We start from the raw sequence: 19,897 nt of genomic DNA, 5'->3' as shown, positions 1-19,897 counted from the left end.
GGGAGCGGCCAATCACCTGCTCCGAATGCAGGAAGAAATTCATTGATTCTTCCAGCCTGCAGACGCACCAGCGGGTCCACACTGGAGACAGCCTGCTCACCTGCTGTCAGTGTGGGAAGGGCTTTACCCCCTCCTCCCACCTGTGGAGGCCATTGCAGGGTGATTGAAGGAATGACAGCCGAGTGCCATTATCGACTGAACTATCAACCCAGCTTTGGGGACTCCTGGGTTCGAATCACACTGTGGCAGATGGCAGAATTCGAATTCAGTCAGAAATCTGGAGTTCAGAATCTAATGATGAAACCATTTTCTGGGGAAAAAATATCCCATGAGATTCACTGATGTCAGAGTCTATCTGTATCCCAATTTTGAGTCAGACTGGTTCTATTTCCATCGTAGAATTTATAACATATTACATGGATAGACTGTCTGAAGATTGTGCGTTTTTTGAGCAAAATAGAATGTACTTGCAATTAAAATCCTGCAATTGCAAATTCACACCATAGACTGATGTGTGTGTCTGCATGAGAGAGTGTGTGTCTGTGTATGTGCGTGCTTGGTAAAGTGTGTGAGTAATGGAGTATAAGCCTGTGAGAGGGTGTGTGCATGTGTGTGTGTCTGAGTGCGAGCATGAGTGTGAGAGAGAGAGTGTATAGTGTAGTGGGGTCACCTGTAGTGTGACATGAACCCAAAATCCCAGTTGAGACCACCCTCATGGGGTTCCAAATTTGGCTATCAGCCTCTGCTCGGCCACCAGAAACGATTAAGCAGTTACACAACACACATTGGAGAGGGCAGGGTGGGCCTTGTCTTTCGATTTGCGGAAGTTGAGACGCTCTGGATACTGTGATCCAGGGCAAACACAGGCTGGTGGACCTTCGGCTCAGAAAGATGCATCTGGAAGCCGGGCTGCAGACACGTTGGGGGAAAAAGGGAAAGTTCTGGGAGATGGTCTTTCCTCTACGGACAAAGCCTTCTGACTGGGTCAGTGGACAGGGTCAGACAGAACGGGCAGCACGTGGCACAAGTCAGACAGAACGGGCAGCACGTGGCACAGTGGTTAGCACTGCTGCCTCACAGCACCAGAGACCCGGGTTCAATTCCCACCTCAGGCGACTGACTGTATGGAGTTTGCACATTCTCCCCGTGTCTGTGTGGGTTTCCTCCGGGTGCTCTGGTTTCCTCCCACAGTCTAAAGATGTGCAGGTCAGGTGTATTAGCCATGCTAAATTGCCCGTAGTGTTAGGTAAGGGGTAGATGTATGGGTGGGTTGCGCTTCGGCGGGGCGGTGTGGACTTGTTGGGCCGAAGGGCCTGTTTACACACTGTAAGTAATCTAATCTCATAAAGGGGATCTGAGAGAGGTCTGCACGAACGAGGAGCTAACTGGCTGTGTGGTTGGAGTACGAACAATGTTGAGGAGGGGGCAGTGGTGGTCAGGGAGAGAATAGTGGCAGGGATTGTCACCATTCTCTGCAGTTGGCAGCAGAAGACCAGATTGCATCAGTGTCTGCCTGGCGCCAGGATTTGGGAACCGGTGTGCTCAGGGCTGGAGAAATGGAAAAGGGAAGTTGCAGCGGGCGTGGTCTAACAATGTCAGGAGGAGAGAGCCGCTGCTGAAGGCTCATGAGAAGTCAGAAGCTACAAAGACAAAGCAGAACTTCAAAGCTCTGGGTGGCACGGTGGCTCAGTGGTTAGCACCACTGCCTCACAGTACCACGGACTTGGGTTCAATTCCACTCTCATGTAGCTCTCTGTGTGGACTTTGGCATGTTCTCACCTTTGTGTCTGCGTGGGTGAACTCTGGGTGCTCCAGTTTCCTCCGACAGTCTAACCATCTGAAGTTTAGGGTGGATTAGCTATGCTGAAGTGTCCAGGGATCTGCAACCTAGGGTGGGTTAACTATGGGGAACTGCAGGGAAAATGGGTGGGGATGCTGTTTGGAAGGTCGGTCTGAATTTTACGGGCCGAATGGCCCGTAGGGATTATATAAATCTACCGTCTTAGCCATGTGTCTATTGAGAAACGACTGCTCCCAAGTCTGCTGTGGATGGAGTGGGTTCCAGTTCATGGAACACTGACACCATTCCTGGGTAAGGTGGGATTTGAGCTGTTACTTCCCCAGCCCACTGTCCCCATGCATTCTCTCTCTCCTTACAGTCTGCACTCACCAAATCTCTGTGCCCAGCCATTCTCTCTCTCTCTCCCCCTCATTTTCTGCCCCCCATTCTCAGTCCCCAAGTCTTTCTCCTCCCCTCCACCCTCTGTCTCCTGTCCATTTTCTTGCTCTCTCCCCCTACCCTCTGCTCCCCTATCCATTCTCTCTCTCTCTCTCTCTCTCTCTCTCTCTCTCTCTCTCTCCCCCCCCCCTCTTCCCCCCCACCCTCTGCACCCCTGTCCATTCTCTCTCCCTTCTACCTTCCCCCCATCTTTTCTCGTACCTCGAGCCCTCTTTGATTGCTGTATCAAGCCCTTCTCGGGAAAGAGAGAGAATGAATGGTGATGTCTCAACCTGGAAGACAGGGGTGCACAAGAAATGGCTGATCTTTAAAATTGAGAACAGCTGAAATTATATATTCAGAAACATTGTTAATGTCTAAAGGCATAAAGCTGCAGACATGTTTCTGAAACTTGCATTGAACTCGGCGGGTAGAGTCATAAAGCACAGAAACAGACTCTGCAGTCCAGCTCACCCATGCTGACTGGATATCCTAAATTAATCTCGTGACCCATTTGCCAGTATTTGACCCATATCTCTCTCAACCCTTCCAATACATATATCCAACCAGATGCCTTTTAAATGTTATAATGGTACCAGCTTCCAAAACTTCCTCTGGCAGCCCATTCCACAGACGTACCACCCTCTGTATGAAAAAAATACAAATCTATGCCTTCCTCACTCCCTCGTTTTATCTGTACTGATACCTTCGGGATCTCTGGACATGGACAGCAAGGTTCCTTTGTTCCTCAGCACTCTGTAGGGACCTTCTATTTATTGATTACTTTCTTCCATTATTACATTTCCCAGAATGCCTGGAGATTAAATTCCATCTCTCTGCCCCATTTACAAGCTGATTGGTATCAAAGTGTAGCCGGAGACCATCCTCCTCACTATCAATACCACCACCTTTCCAGAGTTTACTCCTAAACAGAGGGGGGGGGGGAGGAGCAGCACTGTCTCCGGCTGAGCAGTGGGAATTGTGTGTGTGTGTTGTGGGGGCTTGGAAACTTTGCAAGCTCCCTTTCCTTCGTTCTTTATTACCCCCAAATCCATGTGATTTGAGTTTTTATAACAGAAAACAGCACAGGGGAAACTTTGTCCTCCCCTCTAACGTCTGAGAGTAAAACACTTTACTTCCCCTCCCCTCCCTCCATGTGTAACACAGAGTTGTGGGATTGGCACCTGTTGTTATTTTGTGATCTATTCCAAATGAAATTTTATCTCTGCGCAGGCACAAGTGAACAGTCTGTTTTTGTGCTTTCTGCGAGATCAGGCTAGCAGCTTTTAAATCCTTATGTTAAGCAGCAGAAGCAAACAGCAATTGTATTTTGAGAGTGGTAATTCTAGCTCTGGTAATCCCGTTGGGTCAACAGAGAGAGAGGGAGAGGATGTCACATCTAAAGTGCATACAGAAGAGTTGTTACACTTGTTCAGTCAGTTGAGTTGGTTCTGCCCACAGATGTGACTGGATGTTGCTTTTCATGGATCATAATTAAACTACAACGGAACACATTAAATTCAAGGAATTCAATTGAAAGGGCAGTTTGAGTGAATAAATGGAAAACTGCTTAAAGATTGGTTCCTGGTCTTTTACTTCACCAATTAGAAGTTGTTGGTTTGACAGCTCTCCTAATCATAGAATCCCTACAGTGTGGGAGCAGGCCATTTGGCCCATCGAGTCAACACTGACCCTCCAAAAGCATCCCATCCAGACTAACAAAAATGTGCACCGCATGTGTGCAGAGAAGAGGAGTGAGTGGGATGCTTTCACCACCACCATCTCCCTCCAAGACCCAAACATCCCCACAGCACCACCTGTCCATTCCTCCACCACCACAGTGCCTCCGGCCTTACCCCCTGCCAACCACAGTGCCACTGTCCATTCTCCCTGCCACCCACAGCACCCTGTCCATTCTCCCCCAGCAACTATGGCACGACCTGCCCATTCTCCCCTGTGGCACCCACAGCACCCCCATCCATTCTCCCCCGCCATTCATGGCTCCCCCCTCTCCATTCCCCCGTGCCACCCACGGCACCCCTGTCTATTCCCTCGCCACTCCCGGCACACCGTCCATTCTCTCTCTCTTTCTTTCTCTCACCCCCACCCTCTGCACACCTGTCCAGTCCCCCTTCCCATCTTCTGACTCCCCATGCCTTTTCTCTCTCCCCCAAATCCTCTGCTCTCCATCCCTCTGTTCCCCCATATATTCTCTTTCTCCACCCACGTTCTGCCCTCTGTCCATTCTCCTGCCATCCACTGACTCCCATCTATTCTCTCTCCCCTCACACTCTGCACTCCACTCTTTCTCTCTCCCACAATGCTCTGTACCCCATTCTCTCTTGTCCCCCTCCACCATTTATTGCTGCCCCATTCTCTCACCTTGCCCCCTACTCTTTGCCATGCAGGTCTTTCTCTCCCCCCCACACCCCCACCCACTAACCTCTGCCCCCCAATCTTTCCCTAGACCCCACCCTCTGTTCCTGTCCATTTTCTGTTTCTCTACACACCACCCTCTGCCCTCTCATCCATTCTCTCTCTTTTCTCCCCATCCTTTCTCATGCCTCAAGCCCTCTTTGATCACTGTATCAAGGCCTTTTCAGAAGAGAGAGAGAATAGATGGTGATGACTCAACTGGGAGTCAGGACGGGTGACAAATGGCTGATCTTTAAAACTGAGAATAGCTAAAATGATACATTCAGAAACATCATTAAAGTCTGAAAGCATGTTCAATTTTTAAGAGCTGCTAAAATCTTCTGAAACTTGCATTGAAATAAGCGCAGTTAGGCCACAGCTCAGGACAGGCTGTAAGGGGTGAATGGCCTATTCTTAGTCTCATGAAATTGGTTCTGCCTATGTCAAAATAGAGTTATAGATTTGTATAGCACAGAAACAAACTAAATTAATCTCGTGACCCATTTGCCAGCATTTGGCCCATTTCCCTCTGAATCCTTCCTATTCATAGCCCTATGAGAATGCATTTTAAATATTGTAACTGTACCAGCATCCACCACTTCATTGCATACACATACCACCCTTTGTGCAAAAAGGTTGGCCCTTAAGATCCTCAGAAATCTTTCCCCTCTCATCCTCAACCTATGCCATCCAGTTCTGGGCTCCCCTCCCCCCCCAAACATGCGGAAAAGACATACAAAAGTTGATCAGCCAGACAAAATGCAAAAGCAATAAAATGTCGAGCCACGGGGGAACAAAATTGTTGCTCTACCTTTGTTTTCCTATTTGCATTTGGACACTTAAAATCTGTCCGTAAAACTAGCATCCATACAAGAGTTTCTTGCTGATATTTGCCGGTGTCAGCAACGCAGTGCGCATGCTCATCGCTGCCCAAACGAAAGGCGCGCGACCCTGTTTTTGATGGACCAATCGGAAGCCCTGGAGGACCAGAAGGAGATTGGTCTTCCTGCCAATCAGAGCCACCGCATTGTCTGAATGCGGAAGTTGGACCACGAGCTTCTGAAGCTGCTGCTTGTGCTCCTCTCTTTGGAATGGAGATTGAGCTTCACCCCAGACTCCAACCTCCTTTCTCCGTCCAACATCTGTGAGTATGGTAGTCTCTTTTCTCACCCACTTTTTCCATTTCACTTTTTTTCAATTTGGGGTTCGGTTGTTGGCTTGCGGCAACTGAAAGGAAAAGGAGTGAATCCAGGCAGAGACATACACTGGAAAAATTGGTCCAGGTCTGTGTCTCAATTGGCAAAATACATCGGCAGGAGACTGCAAGAACACACTAAGCCAGGCAGCATAAGGGGGTGGACAAGTCGATGTTTTGGGTGTAAACCTTCTTCGTGGCGGAGTGGGCGGTGGGAGAGAGTGTAGGGGGAACTGTAGATGGGGCATTAAAATGGGTGGTGACTGGGAGGACCGGTCAGTCTCTGCTTACCCGGCTGCGATGCTCGGCGAACCGTTCCTCAAGTTTACTCTTGGTCTCCCCGATGTAGAGAAGTCCACAGTTGACAAACACATGGCAAATACAGTACCACAATGTGAAGTTATAGCATTTGCTGCCAAAAAAAAGCAGAAAGGAGGTGCATTATTGAAATGGTGATATATTGGGATGTGGATAAAGTGAGACCTGGAGATCAGAGTCGAAAAATGTGGTGCTGGAAAAACACAGCAGGTCAGACAGCAACGGAGGAGCAGGAGAGTCACCGTTTTTGGGCATGGGTCTTTCATCAGAAATGGACGTACAAAGGGGCCTCAGCGTCCTTCTACACCAATCACTGCCAGTTGTCAGACAGGAGCAACAAGCAATCAGCAAGGCAATGGGACATTAGCAAGAAAAATTGAGTTCAGAAGTTAACCAACCTCTGGACCTCTGGCACCTCTCCTGTGATTGATTTACAGATATCTCAGCAAGGGGCCCAGCAATCACTTCCCTAGATTCCCACAGAGTTTAGGGGCACCTGATAAGGTCCTAGGTATTTATCCACCTTTGTGTTTCGAGACATCCAGCACCACCACCTCTGTAATATGGACATTTTTCAAGATGTCACCACCTACAGTCTATATCTTCCATAACCTTTTCCACAGTAAATACTGATGCAAAATACTCATTTAGTATCTCCCCCATTTTCTGCGGTTCCACACACAATCCGCCTTGCTGATCTTTGAGGTGCCCCATTCTCTCCCTAGTTATCCTCTTGTCCTTAATGTATTTGTAAAAACCCTTTTGATTCTCCTTCACCCTATTTTCCAAAGTTATCTCATGTCCCATTTTTGCCCTCCTGATTTCCCTCTTAAGTATACTTGTTTATACTTTGTACCTTTATACTCTTCTAAGAATTCACACGATCTATCCTGTCTATACCTGACATATGCTTCCTTCATTTTTTGAATCAAACCCTCAATTTCTCTAGTCATCCAGCATTCCCTACACCTATCAGACTTTGCTTTCACCCCAACAGGAATATACCATCTCTGGTCTCCTCATTATCTCATTTCTGAAGGCTTCCCATTTTCCAGCCGTCCCTTTACCTGCTAACATCTGCCCCAATTAGCTTTTGAAAGTTCTTGCCTAATACTGTCAGAATTAGGCTTCCTCCAATTTAGAACTTCAACTTTTAGATCTGGTCTATCCTTTTGCCCTCCTGATTTCCCTCTTAAGTATACTTGTTTATACTTTGTACCTTTATACTCTTCTAAGAGTATCCTTTTCCATCACTATTTTAAAACCTACAGAATTATGGTTGCTGACCCAAAGTGCTCCCCCACTGATACCTCTGTCACCTGCCTGCCTTATTTCCCAAGAGTAAGTCAAGTTTTCTAGTAGGTACATCCACATACTGAATCAGAAATTTTCTTGTACACACTTAAATTCCTCTCCAACGAAATCCTTAAACCTATGGCAGTCCTGGTCTATGTTTGGACAGTTAAATCCCCTACCATAACCATATAAGGGGAAATAAGGGTCTAAAACTGGGCACAATACTCCAGGTCCGGCCTCAGCAATGCCATTTATAGTTGCAGCAACATTGCCTTACCTTTTGTATTCTATTCCTTTAGCTATCAAAGCAAACATTGCATTCACTTTCTTTCTGATCTCCTGTACCTGCATGCTAGTTTTCTGTGACTCATTAATGAGGATACCCAGATCCCTCTGCACCAGAGCACCCCAAAGTCTTTCCCCATTTAGACAGTAGGTCACCTTTTTTTTTGACCAAAATGCATGACCTCACACTTATCCACCTTAAACTCCATCTGCCACATTTGGGCCCACTCTCCTAACCTATCTATATCCATTTGTAAGGTTCTTATTTCCTCATTGCAATTTACCGTCCCACCTATTTTTGTGTCATTCACAAATCTGGCAAAAGAGCCTTTTATCCCTGTATCCAAGTCACTAATGTGGATTGTAAATAGCTGAGGTCCAAGGACCCAACCCTATGGCACCTCACTAGTTACATCTTGCCATCCAGAAAAAAAGCCATAGATTCAGACTGACTGTCTTCTGCCGATCAGCCAGTCACCTATTGAAGCTGATAAATTACCTCTAATCCCATATGATCCCACCTGTGAATTAACCTTTTGTGTGGCACTTCAGCAAATGCCTTCTGAAAGGCCAGATATATTACATCTACAGGATCACCATTATCCACTTTGCTTGTTACATCTTTGAAGAACTTAGTCAAATCTGATTTGCCCTTCATAAAACCATGCTGACTCTGATGGATGGAGTTTTGACTTTCAGACATTCTGATATTGCTTCCTTGATAATTGATTCTACCAGCAGGTGTTAAACTAACTGGTCTGCAATTTCCCACATATTGCCTCCCTCCCTTTTTGAATACAGGTGTTACATTAGCATTTTTCAAATCCACTGGAACCATAAGATATAGGAGAAGAAATGAGAGCATTCAGCCGATCGAGTCTGCTCCACCATGGTTGACTGGTTTATCAACCCCATTCTCCCACTTTCTCCCCATAACCTTTGATCACCTTGACAATCAACAACCTACCTATCTCAGTCTTAAATAAACTCAATGAATCTTTCTCACGTCTAGAGGACTTTGGAATATTATAACTAATAAATCCACCATCTCCACTGCACTTCCTAATGTATTTTTAAGAAGCTATGAACCTAGACTCCAAGGTCTCTTTTTTCAGCAATACTCCCAAAGACCTTATCATTATGTGTTGAAGTCTTGCTAAGATCAGCCTAAATTCGACAACTGCATGATGCATCTCGGGCCATAGTCTGGGGTGTGGATTACCAGGTGCTGGGGATTTGTAAACTTTTAATCCCATCAATTTCTCCAACACCATTTCCCTACGACTACTCAGTTCCTTCAGTTCTGCTCTCAATGGACCATGTGTTCCCCAACATTTTGGGGACGTTACTTGTGCCCTCCTTTTGTGATTATATCGTAACATATGTGGTTAATTGGTCTGCCATCTTTGTTCCACATGAGAACTTTGCCGGTTTCTAATTGTAATTGTTTTCACCAATCCTTTTTTTCCCCTCTTCACATACCCCATTTTCCCCTTTTAATGAATCCTTTTGTTGAAACCTGAACTGCTCCCAGTCTTCAGATTAGCTGCTTTTGTTTAGCTAATTTGTATGCCACTTCTTTGGATCCAGCAGGTGTTCATAATATTCTTTGTTCGCTGTGGCTGGGCCACCTTTTGTTTTATTTTTCAGACAGGATGGAACAACTATTGCAGTTGCTCCAGGTGCTATCTAAATGTTTGTCATTTCTTTCAATAATGTGCCCTCGTTTGTTGCAGCCTTTTTGTGCCTGTAATTTCCTTGCTTTAGATTTAAGTCCCCAGTCTCAGTATCAACTCTGTTGCTCTCCAACGTAATGGAAAGTTCTCACTCAGTTCTTCACTCTTCCGCAAGGGACCTCTCACAGCTACATTGCCAATTATTCCCTTCTCATGAAGGAATTAACATTTTGGAATTAAATTGCCATTAGCCAACAGAACCATTGCAATTTTTGGGAGATTGTGTGCAATTCGGGTCTCCCTCCTATTGGAAAGATGTTGTGAAGCTGGAAAGGGTTCAGAAAAGATTTACAATGATGTAGCCAGGGGGTTTGAGTGATAGCGAGAGGCCAAACAGACTGGGGCTATTTCCCCTTGCACGCCGGAGGCTGAGAGGTGACCTTATAGATGTTTATAAAATCATGAGAGGCATGGATAGGGTAAATAGACAAGGCCTTTTCCTTGGGATGGGAGAGTCCAGAGCTAGAGGGTAACAGGTTCAGGGTGAGGGCTGTGGGATGGGGGCGCAGATTTAAAAGGGACCTCGGGCATCTTTTTCATTCAGAGGGTGGTGCTTGCAACGAATGAGCTCCCAGAGAAAGTGGTGGAGGCTGGTACAATTACAGCATTTAAAAGGCATCTGGATGGGTATATGAATTGGAAGGGTACAGAGGAATAGAAGCCAGGTGCCAGCAAACGGGGCGATATTAATTTGGGATATCTGGTCGGCATGGACAAGTTGGACTGAGAGTTTCTGTGCTGTATATCTATGACTCTGGCTATCCACTAGATATTTGCCACGTCTGTATGTTCAGTCTTTCTCTAGTGTCGGTGTCAAAGCCTTAATATCTCATTCCACTCCCACCTCCCGGGATGTTAACCATTTTGTGTCTGTTTTTTTCTCAAGAAGCTGTATTGCAAGTTCAACCTGAATTTACACTTGTTTTACTCCCCAGAATCAGACCTGCTCACTCTCGGCAATATCCCAATGTTGTTGTGAAAGATATTAACTTTCAGGTGGAGTTATCCAAATTTCAGTGATGTCAGTCCTGACGTTTTTGCTTTTCTGCCCCTGTAAGATACTGAATCAGCACCTTCAGGAGAATTAGTTAGAGCAGAGGGGGAGAGAGAGTGGGATGGTGCTTTCAAATTTATGAAATAACAAAAGAAAAGAATGTTCAACGGCAAGTAAAATTCCTTGTTCTGAATTTCTACCCTGGACTGACAGTGACGACTTTTGTAATCTCTTTTAACAGAGTATTTGAAGATCTGAAGACGGAAGTTTCAACATCAGCAGATGAAGGGCTTATGCCCGAAACAGACTTTGCTGCTCCTCAGATGCTGCCTGACCTGCTGTGTTTTGCTAGTGCCGCACTTTCCGACTCTGACTATCCAGTGTCTGCAATCCTCACTTTGATGTCAATGTCTGACAGTCATTCAATCCATTGAGACCGCAACAATTTTCAACTATGGATCTATGAGAAGGAGCAAAGCTTTTGGTTCCTGCTTGAGTGCGTTTTCAGTATCAGTGGGACTGGATGAAAGACCCTACTGTTGCAGCGCACTGAGTGTTCAGCCTGAAACAGATATACCGGCCTGGAAAGTGGAATTCACAGCAGGAAGGGCCTGTACACAATTTTGTGTGCAGCTGAAGCTTTAGCCATGAAGAAACCCGAGGAATCCTGCCTTGTGGAGAAACCGTGGAAGTGTGGCAACTGCGGGAAAGGCTTCTGTTTCCTGTCTGTGTTGGAGACTCATCGGCGCAGTCACACTGGGGAGAGGCCGTTCTCCTGCCCTGAGTGTGAGAAGGGCTTCGTCAATTCCTCCAACCTACTGACCCACCAGCGTGTCCACACGGGGGAGAGGCCGTTCACCTGCCCCGCGTGCAGAAAGGGCTTTACCCAGGCCTCTGCCCTGCTGAGGCACCAGTGGGTCCACACGGGAGAGGCCCTTCAGTTGCCCCATGTGTAGGAAGGGCTTTATCTGGGCTTCCAACCTACTGACCCACCAGCGGGTCCACACAGGGGAGAGGCCCTTCCCCTGCACCAAGTGCAGGAAGGCCTTCAGCCATTCCTCAGACAGGCTGAAACACAAGCAGGTCCACACTGGGGAGAGGCCTTTCAGTTGCCCCGAGTGTGGGAAGGCCTTCAGCGATTCCTCCAACCTGCTGAGACACCAGTGGGTCCACACCAGGGAGAGGCCGTTCAACTGCTCTCACTGTGGGAAGGGCTTCACCCGCTCCTCCCACCTGCGGAGGCACCAGAGAGTTCATGTGCCATCGCAAGGGGATTGAAGGAGCGATGACAGAGTACCGTTATTGACTGGATTATCAACCCAGTTCCGGAGACTCCCGGGTTCGAATCCCGCTGAGTCAGATGGCGGAGTTGGAATTTGGTCAGAAATCTGGGTTCAGAATCTAATGATGAAACTGTTTTCATGGGTGGGGGGAGCTGGAGAAAACCCCCATCTGATTCACTCATGTCCTTTTTAGGGAAGGAAACTGCCGTTGTGGGAAAGGATTCACTCAGTCAGGACAGGAGAACGGCCTCTCCCCGGTGTGACTGCGCCGATGAGTCTCCAACACAGACGGGAAACAGAAGCCTTTCCCGCAGTTGCCACACTTCCACGGTTTCACCACAGGGCGGGATTCCTCGGGTTTCTTCGTGGCTAAAGCTTCGGCTGCACACAAAATTGTGTACAGGCCCTCCCTGCTGTGAATTCCTCTTTCCAGGCCTGTATATCTGTTTTAGACTCCACACTCAGTATGCTGCAACAGTAGGGTCTCTCATCCAGTACCACTGATACTGAAAACCAGTTGCATCCTTTACCCGGTCTGGCCTTTGCATGACTCCAGACCCGTAGCAGTGTGGTTGACTCTACACTGCCACCCCCAGCAAATGAGTGGGGAGCAATGTACTTGGATAGAGGGTGTGGGTTGAAATTGCTCAGTGAGGCAATACAGGTTAAGGCTGTACCAAGGATCCAATTACAAAGGGACAGCTTGGTGTTGACCAATAGTAAAGAAAGTGGGGGGTGGGAGGAGTGTGAGCACTTGGGCCTTGAGCTGTTTAAAAGAAAAAGCTACATTCTCAACGCCTTTTTGCTGGGGGGGATCTGCAGTTGTAACAACGTTGGGTCGCAATAAAGGTTACCTGAATTTACTGAAGGGCTTAGACTCTCATTGAATTGATTTATTGTCACGTGCGTCGCAATACAGTGAAAAGCTTTGTCTTGTGAGCAGTACAGGCAGATCAGAGTTAAGTAGCAAAGATATGTAAATAATAAATAGCTGCAAAAACAAAAACACAGGTCCAGGTGAATGTTAAGAGTTTGAGAGTCCATTCAGTATTCTAACGACAGTGTGGTAGGAACTGTTTCAAAACCGGCTGGTGCATGTGTTCAGGTTTCTGTACTATCCACCCCGATGGTAGAGGTTGAAGAAAAACATTGCCAGGCTGTGATGGGTCTTTGAGAATGCTGGCAGCCTTTCCTTGACAGTGGGCCTGATAGATGGATTATATAGATGGGAGGTTGACCTTTGTGATTGTCTGGGCTAAGTTCACCACTCTGTGTAATTGTCTCTGATTTTGAATGGTACAGTTGAAAGCTTTGACCTCCAAGAGGTTTTTGTGTTAAAGCTGCTCATTTCTTTCAGCCTCCTGCACTAAGTTTCCAATGTCATGTATCAGATGGAGCAGTGAATGACTAGCTAATATCATTGAAATTGTAAATTTTTCAGGAGTGCGGTTACTGCGTCATTTTATCAGCATCGTAATGTTTACAGACAGCACCGGGAGGTATGGGCTGTCTCCACTAGAAATGATGTGGAGGAGCCAGTGTTGGACTGGGGTCGACAAAGTTAAAAACACAACACCAGTTATAGTCCAATAGGTTTATTTGGAAGCACTAGCTTTCAGAGCGCTGCTCTTCATCGGGTAGCTGTAGAACAGGATCATAAGACACAATTTATAGTAAAAGATCACAGTGTCATGCAACTGATGGGATATATTGAACAAACCTAGAATGATAGTAAGTCTTTCATCTTTTAGAATGGGTTGCAGGTTTCAGTTCATTCATATGTAAACCCCAGAACTACTTTTAAGTCCCCATTCTCAAATGTTTTATAAAGGTTTTATAAAAATAGGTGACATCTCAGCTCATATAATGCATGAAAGGTGTGAGGTTCAAGTCTGTCTGTATCCCACTCTTGCTTGAATCAGACTGGTTCTATTTCCAAAGTAGGAATTTATAAAATATTACATGGATTAACTGCCTGCAGATTGTGCACTTTTTGAGGAAAATTGAATGTATCTGCAAATGCACATTCACCCCATAGACTATTATCTGTGTGTGTGTGTTTGCTTGTGTGCACGCTTGGTAAAGTGTGAGTGTGATTGGAGTTTAAGTCTGTAAGAGGGTGAGTATTTTGGTTGGGGTGAGTGGTGCATATGTGTGTGTGTCTGAGAGACAGCATGTTTATGACAGAGTTGTGGATAAAAGCGAGGGGTTGCATTTTGCTAAAACAAGGGCAGGACTTGTACAGGTAATGGTAGGGCACTGGGTCGTGTTGTAGAACAGAGAGACATGGTGGCTTTCAGGTACGTTGTTCTTTGAAAGGTGCATTGCTGGGACACAGGATGGTTAAGAAGGCATTTAGCAGCAGTGCCTTCATTGTTCACACCGTTGAGATAGGAGTTGGGACATCATGTTGAGGATGTCCAGGATGTTGGTGAAGCCACTTTGAGTACTGAGTACAGTTCTGGTCGCCGTGTAATAGGAAGAATACAATTGGAGGGGGTTTGGAAAACATTTTCCAGGATGTTGCCAGGACTGGAGGGATTGTGTTATGAGGAGAGATCGGAACTTTTTTCAGTGGAGTGCAGGAGGTTGAGGGGTGACCTTATTGAGACTTAGAAAATCATGAGTGGTGTCGGTAAGACAAATAGCAAAAATAGCGACAAGCATGTACGGTTACGTCAAGCTACAGGAGAACACAATTGTGGCTCTACTCTTTTTTTTTTTCCCTATTAGCATTTGACCACTTAAAATCTGTCAGTAACAGCAGCATCTGCAGAGCATATTGCACATGCTCCTCGGTGTCAGCAAGGTCTGTGCGGGTTAGCCGCTGTCAGCAAAAACTGCATGCCCGTCGCTGTCCCCAGAAACGGCTCGCGACCTTCATGGACCAATGGAGAGCATTGGCGGACTGGAAGGAAACTTATCCTTCTGCCAATCAGAGCCCCCCTACTGTCTGAATGTGGAAGGTGGACCATGTCCTTCTGAAGCTGCTGCTGTTCCTCTCTCTCTAAATGAAGATTGAGCTTCACCCCAGACTAACTTCCTTCCTTTGTCCAACATCTGTGAGTATGGCACTCTTTTCTCACCCTCTTTTTCCATTTATATTTCATTTGGGGCTTCAGTTGTTGACTTGCAGCAACTGAAACGGAAGAGAGTGAATCGGGGGGTGGGGGGGAAGACTCTGGAAATGTTGGAAAAAATGACTACTGCAGATGCTGAAGATCAGAGTCGAGAGTGTGGTGTTGGAAAAGCACAACAGGTCAGGCAGCATCAAGGGAGGGTATGAAGGAATGGAGACTTACAGGTTCTGCAGAATGAGAGAAAAAGAGTTCACTATAAATTAGAATTGATCAGATAGGCCAATGGGAGATGGAGTTTAATTTAGAGAAATACATTTTGGTCAAGCAATCCAGGCAGGACTGACTGGGGAGTGTTGCAGAATAAAGAGACCTTGGAGTGCAGGTTCATACTTCATTGAAAATGGAGTCTCGGGTAGACAGAATAGTGAAGGCAGTGTTTGGTATGCTTTCCATTATTGGTCACAGCATTGAGTATGGGAGGTCACGTTGTGGCTGTGCAGGACATTGGTTAAGCCACATTTGGAATGCTACATCCATTTCTTGTCTCCTTTCTATCAGAAAGATGTTGTGAAACTTTGAAAAGGATCAGAAAAGATTTACAAGGCTGTTGCCAGAGTTGGAGGGTTTCAGCAACAAGGAGAGGCTGAGTAAGCCAGGGATATTTTCTCTGGAGGGTCAGAGGCTGAGGATAAATAGACAAGGTCGTATCCCTGGAGTCAGTGGCGGTGGGGTGGGGGGGGGGACTAGAGACATAGGTTTTCAGTGAGAGGGGAAAGATCTGAGTTCTGAGGGGCAACTTTTCCACGCAGAGTGTGGTGCATTTAAGGAGTAAGCTGCCAGAGGAAGTGGTGGACACACTTAAACATTTAAAAGGCATCTGGATGGGTTTATGAATAGGAAGGGTTTGGAGGGATATGGGTCAGGTGCTGGCAAGTGGGACTAGATTGGGTTAGGATATCTGCTCCGCATGGACAGGTTCGAGTGAAGGGTCTGTTTCTATGCTGTACATCTATGACTCTGTCTATTTGATTACAGATGCTGCTCCTCTCTCTGAATGAAGATTGAGCTTCACCCCAGACTGTAACCTTTTTCCTCTGTCCAACATCTGTGAGTACAATACTCTCTTTTCTCACCCACTTTTTCAATTTATTTTTTCATTTTGGGGTTCAATTGTTGACTTGCAGCAACTGAATGGAAAGGGAGTGAATCCAGGCAGGGGACAGACTCTGGAACAGTTGGTCCAGGTCTGTGTCTCGATTGACAATATAGACATTCAGGAGGCTGGAAGAACACAGCAAGCCAGGCAGCATCAGGAGGTGGAGAAGTCGACGTTTCAGGTGTAATCCTTCTTCCGGATGGGGGATGGGTGTAGAACTAGATGCAGATAAAGGGGTGCTGGGGGCAAGGTATTGAAGTGGGGATTGGTGAAGACAGAGGTACAACCTGATGGTCGATGGGAGGAAGGAATCTGGTTGGTGGCAGGGAAGAGTGAATGAGAGGGGCAGAGGCCGTGAAGGGAGTTGGGGGATGGGAGGGGAGAAATTAGACAACTCCAGGTGGAAGATGAGGTGTTGTTCCTCCAATTTGTGGATTGGATCGTTGTGGCAATGAAGGAGGCCAAAGCTGGTCATGTCAGAAAGGGAGAGGGAACAGGAATTAAAATGGGTGGTGACTGGGACATCTGGTCAGCCTCTGCAGACCCTCTTGCCCTTCCTTGTTTTAGCAAAATGCAACCCCTGGCTTTTATCCACACCTCTCTTATGCACATACTCTCTGACACACGCACATCCCCAATACTCACCCTCGCACAGGCTGATACTCCATAACACTCACTTCACCAAGCAAGCACGCATGCAAAAACACACACGCACAAACTCACATGGAGACACCTGTGCTGCCCTGCATAGTTTGCAGAAATCTCTTCTCTCCAGAGAATCCCCACAGTGTGGAAGCAGGTTACTCGACCCAACAAGTCCACCCGACCCTCCAGAAAGTAACTCCCCTACCCCCATTTCTCTACATTCACCCCTGACTAATGCACCTAACCTGGACATCCCTGGGCACTATGGGTAATTTGAGCATGGCCAATCCACCCTAACCTGGACAAAGTTAAAAATCACATAATATATTGGGTGTGGGCGTTTGCACTCCCTTTTTGATTTTCTTAAAAACCTCCTCCTCTGCTTTTGGTTGCACTTCAGTCCCTGATCACACTCCTGATCTTCGGGCACCCGGTACGGAGGAGGAAGGGCAGGTCTGAAGACCTCCTCGTGGGTCTGTTCCTGGGCCTGGCCAAACTGGCCTTCAACAGGTTCAGGCAGCGGGCTGTGGAGGGGGTCGTTAGGGCCGACTGCCTGCCCCTCTTCCGCGGTTACGTTAGAGTCCGGGTGTCCTTGGAGAAAGAGCACGCGGTGTCGACCAACACCCTGGAGTTGTTCAGGGAGAGGTGGGCGCCGCAGGGAGCGGAGTGCATTATTTCCCCTCCAACTCTATTTTGCTTTAGTCCCTACCCTCCCCTTCACTGTTTTGATCACACAGCGCTGCCCTTTGATGTGAAGGGCAGTGTTTGTCACTCGCCACTCTGGTGTTTTCCTATCTTCCTGGTGGTGGAAATTGAATAAAGATTCGTTCACTTTGTGTCTTTCACGGTGTCTCATACCTGCACACACACACCATGGGTGCTGGGGAAAAAAATAAGCACTACCGCGGTTAGGCGGTCGTGTGGGGGGTTAAAAAAAACGGAGTAAAAAACAATAAACAGGAGTAAAAAAAAAAATCACATAACACCAAGCTATTTGGAAGCACTGGCTTTCGGCACGAAACTCTTTCATCAGGTGGTTGTGGAGAATAAGATCATAAGGGACAGAATTTATGGAAAAACATTGCAGTGTCCTGCCACTGAAATTATACATTGAATAAACCTGGATTGTTAAGTCTTCCATTTTTTCAAATGGGTTGCAGGCCTCATTAATATGTAAATCTCCAACTTCCTGTAAGGCACTTCTCAACATAACTTAAGGTTTTGTAACAAAAGATGACATCTCAGCTCAGACAAAGCATTAAATGTGTGAGGTCAGAGTCCAAACCTTGTTCTATTTCCAAAGTCAAATTTACAAAATATTATATGTATTGACTGTCTGCAGATTGTGCATCTTTAAGCAAAATAGAATGTATCTGCAAATAAAAATTCACCCCCAATGACTTGTGTGTACACGCACGTGAGAGAGAGAAAGTCTACTTCCGTGCTGTACGTGTCTATCTCTATTTGATAAGATGCTTCATTTCTGGTGTAAATATTGTAAATCATAGCTGGGTACTAACAGTTCGATGTAAGGGAGAGAGGATCCTCAAGTTGGACAGAATCAGAATCCTGGGAGAGCCCTATTTCTGGTTTGCTTCCTAATGAACAGACATTAAGCACTAGCACCTATTTGTTTCTCATGTTGTTTCATTTTTCTTGTTTGATTCTCTGCTATGAGTACACTTTTGTGTCTGGTTGGTTGGGAGACTGGGAGATTGTGCATTGGGCTTTGATTGACTGACTGAATATTTTATTGTTCCAGAAGGTGTAAAAAGAGGGGGTCAAAACTCAGCAGAAATCCAGTAGACCTGAGAATAGACTGACATCTTATTCTGTGAGCAGAGGGAGATCAGAGGACAGAGAAATGAGGACCTGAAATCAGAGCGGACACCAGACTACCCTGTGGTCAGTGCTTTGATTAGCAGTGGCAACCCTCTACCTTTACCTAGCTTCCCATTTGACTACCACCTCGATATTCAGGATCCAATCCTTGTCATCCTGAAGCCATGTTTCTGTAAGGAGTCTCAGATCATAATTATTCTCTTCAATGTGTGCAGACAATTCATTTACTTTTGTTACAGTGCAGCACACAAGCAGAAACACCACTTTTTGTTTTCACTTTTGTGATCTTCAGAATCCAGTTTTGATTGCTGGTATATTTACTCTCCTTGTCCCTTTCTATCATTCTCTGATGTTAATTTCCCACATCACTACATTGCTCACCAGCCTTGATTTGGATTGGCTATGCTAAATTGCTGATCATGTCCAGGGATGTGCAGGTTAGGTGGGTTAGCCATGGGAAATGCAGGGTTATTGTTTCATAGTAATAGAAGCAGGAGTAGGCCATTTGGTCCATCTAGCCTGCTCCGCCATTCATTAAAATATTGGTAAAACTGTCTATCGTCTCAGCTCCTCCTCCCTGCATTATCCCAACTATCCTTAATTAACCTACCATGCAAAAACCTAACCAACTGTGTCTTCAATATACTTAATGAGGCTGTCTCTACTGCTTCCTTGGGCAGAGAATTCCATAGATTGAGTAGTATCCAGGAAAAATAGTTCCTCCTCATCTCTGTCCGAAATCCAGTCCTCCAAATTATGTGGCCTGGTCTCATCCACCAGCAGAAATGTCTGGATAGGGTAGGGTTTCATCCCTGCAGTGCAGTGAATTCCCACTTTCCACCAAAGTCCCGTACATAACTAGATATTAATCTACCTACATCTAGGTGGATAGGCTGGGACTTTTCTCACTGGAGCACAGGAGGTTGAGAGGTAACCTTAGAGGTTTATAAAATCATGAGGGGGGTAGATGAAGTGAATGGTGGGTGTCAATCCCCACGGGCGGGGATTTTAAGATTAGAGAGCAAACTTTGAAGGTGAGAGGAGAAAGATTTTAAAAAGACTTGAGGGGCAGCATTATTTTTTTAAAGAGTGGTTGTATGTGGAATGAACATCCCGACACAGTGGTGGATGCAGGTACAGTAACAACATTTAAAAGACATTTGGATAAGTACATGAATAGGAAAGGTTCAGAGGGATATGGGCCAAACACAGGCAGGTGTGACTAGTTCAGTTTGAGAACATAGTCAGCATGGATTAGTTGGACTGAAGGGTCTATTTCTATGCTGTATGACTCTGTAACTGTTCTGTACTGCTCTTAAAAGCCATTTTCTCACCTTCCCCCATAAACATCCTCCTCTTGTTCAAAAATCAGATGAACTCAGCCTTGAATATATTCAATGATCCCCGAACTGCAGGCAGGCATCCCCACTTCTG

General features: G+C 46.2%; 1 protein-coding gene and 1 pseudogene across 1 annotated transcript in view; one reads left to right on the top strand and one right to left on the bottom strand.

Annotated features, from left to right (window-relative positions):
• LOC148144876 (uncharacterized) overlaps positions 1 to 19,897 on the top strand; it is a 79,100-nt pseudogene that overhangs the window by 19,063 nt on the left and 40,140 nt on the right.
• Positions 1 to 19,897, bottom strand: part of LOC148144878 (uncharacterized) — a 157,666-nt gene that overhangs the window by 136,181 nt on the left and 1,588 nt on the right. The window lies entirely within an intron of this gene.

The sequence above is a fragment of the Chiloscyllium plagiosum genome, unplaced genomic scaffold (genome assembly GCF_037043375.1).
Source record: "Chiloscyllium plagiosum isolate Xiang-an unplaced genomic scaffold, Cpla_swu_hap1 HiC_scaffold_27, whole genome shotgun sequence".
NCBI lineage: Eukaryota > Metazoa > Chordata > Chondrichthyes > Orectolobiformes > Hemiscylliidae > Chiloscyllium > Chiloscyllium plagiosum.
The sequence above is the reverse complement of the archived record's forward strand: the minus strand, read 5'-3'. Positions and strand labels throughout refer to the sequence as shown.